Genomic DNA, 6,134 nt, shown 5'->3' with positions numbered 1-6,134 from the left:
GACACTCAGAGTAAACATGCACACTGACTTCTCATCAGAAACAAAGCACATTAGAAGATGGAGAAATAACATGTTTAAGGTGCTGATGGGAAAAGCTGTCAACCTAGAATTCCATATCCAGAAAAAACGTATTTCAAAACTAAGCACAAAATAAAAAATTTTTCAATAAGCAAAGTCTGAAAGAATTCATCACCAACAAACCTGCACTGCAAGGAATGTTAAAGGAAGTTCTTGAAAATGAAGGAAAATGACACCAAATGGAAAATCAAATCTCCATGAAAGAATGTGGAGTGCCAGAAATGGTAAATACATAGGTAAATATAAGACTTTTTCATTTGTTTCCTTTAAGATAAAATTGACTATTTAAAGTAAAACTAATGATATATTATGGGATAATAACATATGTAGAAATAAAATGTATGACAACAGGACAAAAGATGGGGATTCTTATAAGGTTAGTACATTGTATGAAAAGAGATATATTAACTCATGGTATATTATGATAAATTAAGAAAACACATTGCAACCACTAGTGTAACCACTAAAAACAATAAAACAGAGTTATAGCTATAAAAAAACAGAAAGAAGAGATAAATTTAAAAAACAATTCTCAATTAGTACAAAAAGTGTGGCAAAACAAAAATTGGTCAAAAAACAGATGTGATAAATAGAAAAAAATGTTAAGATAGATTTAAATGCAATAATATTAATAATTATATTAAACATAAATGGCTTTAACACCCAAATTAAAAGACAGAGATAGGCAGACTGCATATGAAAGCAATGTCCATCAATATATACATTTTTAATACCAAAACAGATACTTTAGAAGTAAAAGATGGAAAATTATATACCATGGAAACACTAATCATAAAAAAACTAAGCTGACATTAAGACAAAGACTTATTACCAGAGATAAAAAGGGATATTTCATAATGACAACGGTGCCAATCCATCAAGAAAGCATAACAAACTTGAATGAGTATAATATGCATGTAATAACAGCTTCAGAATACATAAAACTCAACCTGGTGGAGCTTAAAGGAAAAACAGAAAAATCCACAACGACTATTGGAAATTTTAACATTCTTCCAACAGGAACTAACTGAAACAGTAGACAAAAAAATTCATAAAAATATAGAAGATTTCAAAAGTACTATCAGTCAAAGTAGTTAATTTACATTTGTATAACATTATACTCAACAGTTGCAGAAGCCATACTTTTTTTCAAGTGCATATGGAATAGTCATCAAAGTATACCATATACTGGACCATGAATAAAGTATACATATGTATGTATATATATACATATATATAATGTTTCCCCAAAAATTAGACCGGTCTTATATTAATTTTTGCTCCAAAAGATGCATTAGGGCTTATGTTCAGGGGATGTCATCCTGAAAAATCATGCTGGGGCTTATTTTCTGGTTAGGTCTTATTTTCGGGGAAACACGGTATATATGTATACACACATACACACAAACACACACTGCAAGGGGCTAAACAAATATATACAAGTAGACACTGGTCAATGTTGCTCAAGCAGTAGTTCACCATAATCTGAAGTGTCTGGACACCGATGGTAACCACTCTGAGCACCTCTTGTAATTGCAGAAGTCAAACATGACTTGTATTCATCTTTTGTTATCAGTATGAATTGAATATTACAATTTTAATACAATTTCTCCTTTCTCAAAATGTATATACAAAAACAAACACATAGACCAATGGAATAGAATTGAGAACCCAGAAATAAAACCACATAAATATGGACAGATAATTTTTGACAAAAAAGCAAAAAACATACAATGGAGAAAAGACAGACTCTTCAATAAATGGTGCTGGCAGAAATGGAAAGCCACATGCAAAAGAATGAAACTGGACTGCTATTTGTCACCATGTACCAAAATTAATTCAAAATGGATCAGACTTAAGCATAAGACCTGAAACAATAAACTGCATAGAAGAAAACATAGGTTCTAAACTTATGGATCTTGGGTTCATTAGCATTTTATGAATTTGACTCCAAAGGCAAGAGAAGTAAAAGCTGAAATAAATGAGTGGGACTATCTCAAACTTAAAACTTCTGCTCAGCAAAAGGAACCATCAACAAAATAAAGAGGCAACAAACTGAATGGGAGATTTTTGCAAACAGTGCCTCTGACGAGGAGCTAATATTGAAAATATACAAGGAACTCATACAACTCAATAACAAAAAAACAAACAACACAATAGAAAAATGGGCAGAGGACCTGAAGAGACATTTCTCCAAAGAGGACATACAAATGGCAAATAGACATATGAAAAAATGCTCAATATCACTAATCACCAGAGAAAGGCACATAAAAACCACAATGAGATATCACCTCACCCCAGTCAGAATGGCTATCATCAACAAGACAAATAGTAACAAGCGTTGGAGAGGCTGTGGAGAAAAAGGAACCCTCATACACTGTTGGTGGGAATGCAGACTGGTGCAGCCACTAAAGAAGGCAGTGTGGAGGTTCCTCAGAAAATTACGAATAGAATTACCATATGACCCAGCAATCCCTCTCCTGGGTATCTACCCAAAAAATCTGAAAACATTTAGAGATAAAGACACGTGTGCTCCAATGTTCATTGCAGCTTTGTTTACGGTGGCCAAGACATGGAAACAACCAAAATGTCCTTTGATAGATGAATGGATAAAGAAGTTGTGGTATATATACACAATGGAATACTATTTGGCGGTAAGAAAAGATGAAATAGGAACATTTGTGACAACATGGATGGATCTTGAGAGAGTAATGCTGAGCGAAATAAGTCAGACAGAAAAAGCAGAGAACCATGTGATTTCACTGATATGTGGTATATAAACCAAAAACAACAAAAGAACAAGACAAACAAATGAGAAACAAAAACTCATAGACACAGACAATAGTTTAGTGGTTACCAGAGGGTAAGGGGGGTGGGGGTGGGAGATGAGGGTAAAGGGGGATCAAATATATGGTGATGGAAGGAAGAAGTGACTCTGGGTGGTGAACACACAATGGGATTTATAGATGACGTATTACAGAATTGTACACCTGAAATCTATGTAACTTTACTAACAATTGTCACCCCAAAAAAACTTTAATTAAAAAAAAATTTGTATACATTTTTTGGCACCTTGAATGTTTGTGTGTGTGTGGGTGGGTGTGTAATTTCTAAAACAGGCAAACATTCTCTCTAGAGTGATGAAAATATTTTGTATATTGAGAGCGGTATGTGCTATGTATGTATATGAGTTTGTTAAGACTCATTGAAGTACATTTACACTGTGTAATTTGAACTTCAAAAAAGAAGGGAAAAAATGCTCTAGCCACAGTAATATTAAGGAAGGAAATTTTTAAGGTAAATACACTTTAAATAAACATACATAATTCACAATAATAAATGCCAAATTCCCCCATGAAAATATATTCTAAGACTATATGTACCTAATATAATATCTTCAAAACTTATAAAAGAAAAAAAATGGTGTAATTCTTTTAAATAAAAAGTACCATTATTAGACTAAGAAAGATTTCAGAGAAATGGAATCTATGAAAAAAGATCATATTGAAATTATACACCAAAGAATAATATAATAATTGAAATTAAGAACGCAATAGAATTTAACAGTAGGATTAGCTGGTCATCATTGCACTGGAGAAATAATATTAGAAATTTTAGAAGCGAACTTTGAATAGTTCACCACTAAGTACTAAGTTTAAAAGGAAACATTTAGCAGAGTTAAAAACAACATATATACCTTTACAACTTCCATAGGGAAAATATAATGAAAGAGAGGATACTCTAAAGGAAACAGCAAGGAAGGATCAAATATAATAAACATAAGAGAACAAGAACAAATGAGCATATCACTTATGATAGGAAATATAAATAATTTAAACTTTCCAATTAAAAACAGTGTTTTCCTCAGCCATATTTATAATTCAAAAATATTGAAAACACACATGTCCAACCATAGGGAAAGGTTATATGGGTGATGTTTCAACCTCTCAATGGAATATTAGGCTGTAATTAAAATTTGTGTTACCAAAAATTCTTTAATTATATGAGACATGTGTATGTTAAAATATTAAGCAAAAAAGGATTCTCAATTCTTATACAGTATCATAATATAGAAATATAGTTGTTTGATAAAAAAGTAGAATAAAAATACCAAACATAGATATGTAGATAACAACAGTTATCTATAGGCAAGAGAGTTACATTTTGTTCTACTTGTTATTTACCCTTCCTATAAATACACAAGATTCTTCCAGTGGGAATGTGTTGTGTTTGTTTGTTTGTTTGTTTGTTTATTTATTTATTTATTGTTTTCATTACACAAGTTATACATGAATATAAGTGATGTGAAATATATAGAATAATGATAAAATAAAAGTTCCCCTTAACATTCTGACCTGCTCTCTTCCTAGTCTCATCCTAATCCCTCCCTAGGAGTAACCACAGTTATTTTTCCAGTAATACATTTTTATGCATTACTTTGATCTTCAGAAGTGGTGACTAATAAAAATGGAAACAACAAACTTTCCAGTGCTGTCAAACGGGGCTCAGTGACTACTTATGGGAGATGCCATCGTGGAAATGTCTGTACCATGGAGAATTTGAATTAGGTGAACTCTAATGTTCTCCTAGTTTAAGTTGTATCATGCAAATCTACTAAGAGGACGGCTTAGTCAAGGCTGTTGGGATGAAATGAGGATTGGTCTGCATCCAATCCCGAAGTTTAGGTGAGATGTGGGCAGGTGGAAGACAGGATGAGAGCCTTCTCAGTGGGCTGCGAGCAGAATTATGACAGGGAAACGTGGCGGAGAGCAGTTCAGCTAGAGAAAAAGGTATGAAGCAAAGAAGAGGGGAGGCTACATGGAGACATAAAGGCCTTGACTACCTGGCTTGAATGGTTGGAATGTGTCCTAGTGCTTCGTCAGAAATTCTCTCGTCTTATCAAATCAGCCACCGTGAGTCCTGAGGTTTAATTTTCTCATTTATAAAATGAGGATATGAGTTCTATGAGAATTAAGTTAGATCCAGAATGTGAGAACACTTGGCTGTGTGAATTGGTAATTACAGTAGAAGCCTGAATAGAAGGAGACACAGCACTGGAACAGGGGCTTGAGCCCCAGGAAGATGCTTAATAGCTTCCCTGTTGATATTTCTGGAAATCACCACAAGCTCAAGCCAGCTTCCTGAGACCAGAAATATCCTAGTCCATGTTGGCACCCACATCTTTAAGGAATAATAAACTTAATTTTCAGATGCCCCAGAGAGGACACTGTCCCTACATCTCTAGAGAACTATACACATGGTTTGGTGTGGTTTCTTTGAAAACACAATTGCTATACACGTAAGCATTTCTTTTTAAAGGAAAACATAACATTAGCTACTCTAGATGGGTACATACCCCATCACTTTTAATTAGATGCTAATTAATGACTCACTAGCTTTAATCATATCAATCTGGTAATACTATTTATGCCCCACAGAATAATGAACTACTTTGTAAGAAATGAGTGTGCCACATGTTGACATAGGAATGCATCCAGCCATAATTCGCTCTGGGTAAATATCCTCCCCAGACTTGGATTCTGAACAATTTACAAAGCAATCCTCATGTGATACGTGGGGGAGAGAGGCGGACACTTCCATATGGAAAGAGAGACTGAACGGAGCTAGAGGCAGAGAAATGCCACAGGGGGTTTTCCCTAGGAAGAAGCCACTGCCTTGGTAACTTTTGTCCTGGAGGTGAATTAGAGACAACATCTGTATGAGGGAGTCCAAGGGAGAGTTTTCCTACTTGTGTAGCACCTGAAGGAACTGCTTTCTGGATGAGGAAGAGTATGGTAGGCAGATGGCACGACTGTGCTAAGGTTTAGCTCCAAGTCCTGCTGGGTCCAGCTGAGCTTGCTGGATGGGAATGAGGATAACACAGGATAGAACCAAGGTGAGCATAAATAAGGCAATTCTCAGGTTGTTCCCCAGGGAGGAGGAGTGGCCAGCAGCCAAATACTGCATGTCCAGATATACACGGTGACATTGGGCATATCTCAGACAGGCTTTAAGGGCCAGTAGGGTCCAAGTCATCTTGGGGAGGAATGGAACGA

This window comes from Rhinolophus sinicus, linkage group LG06, assembly GCF_036562045.2.
Source record: "Rhinolophus sinicus isolate RSC01 linkage group LG06, ASM3656204v1, whole genome shotgun sequence".
Taxonomy (NCBI): domain Eukaryota; kingdom Metazoa; phylum Chordata; class Mammalia; order Chiroptera; family Rhinolophidae; genus Rhinolophus; species Rhinolophus sinicus.
The sequence above is the reverse complement of the archived record's forward strand: the minus strand, read 5'-3'. Positions refer to the sequence as shown.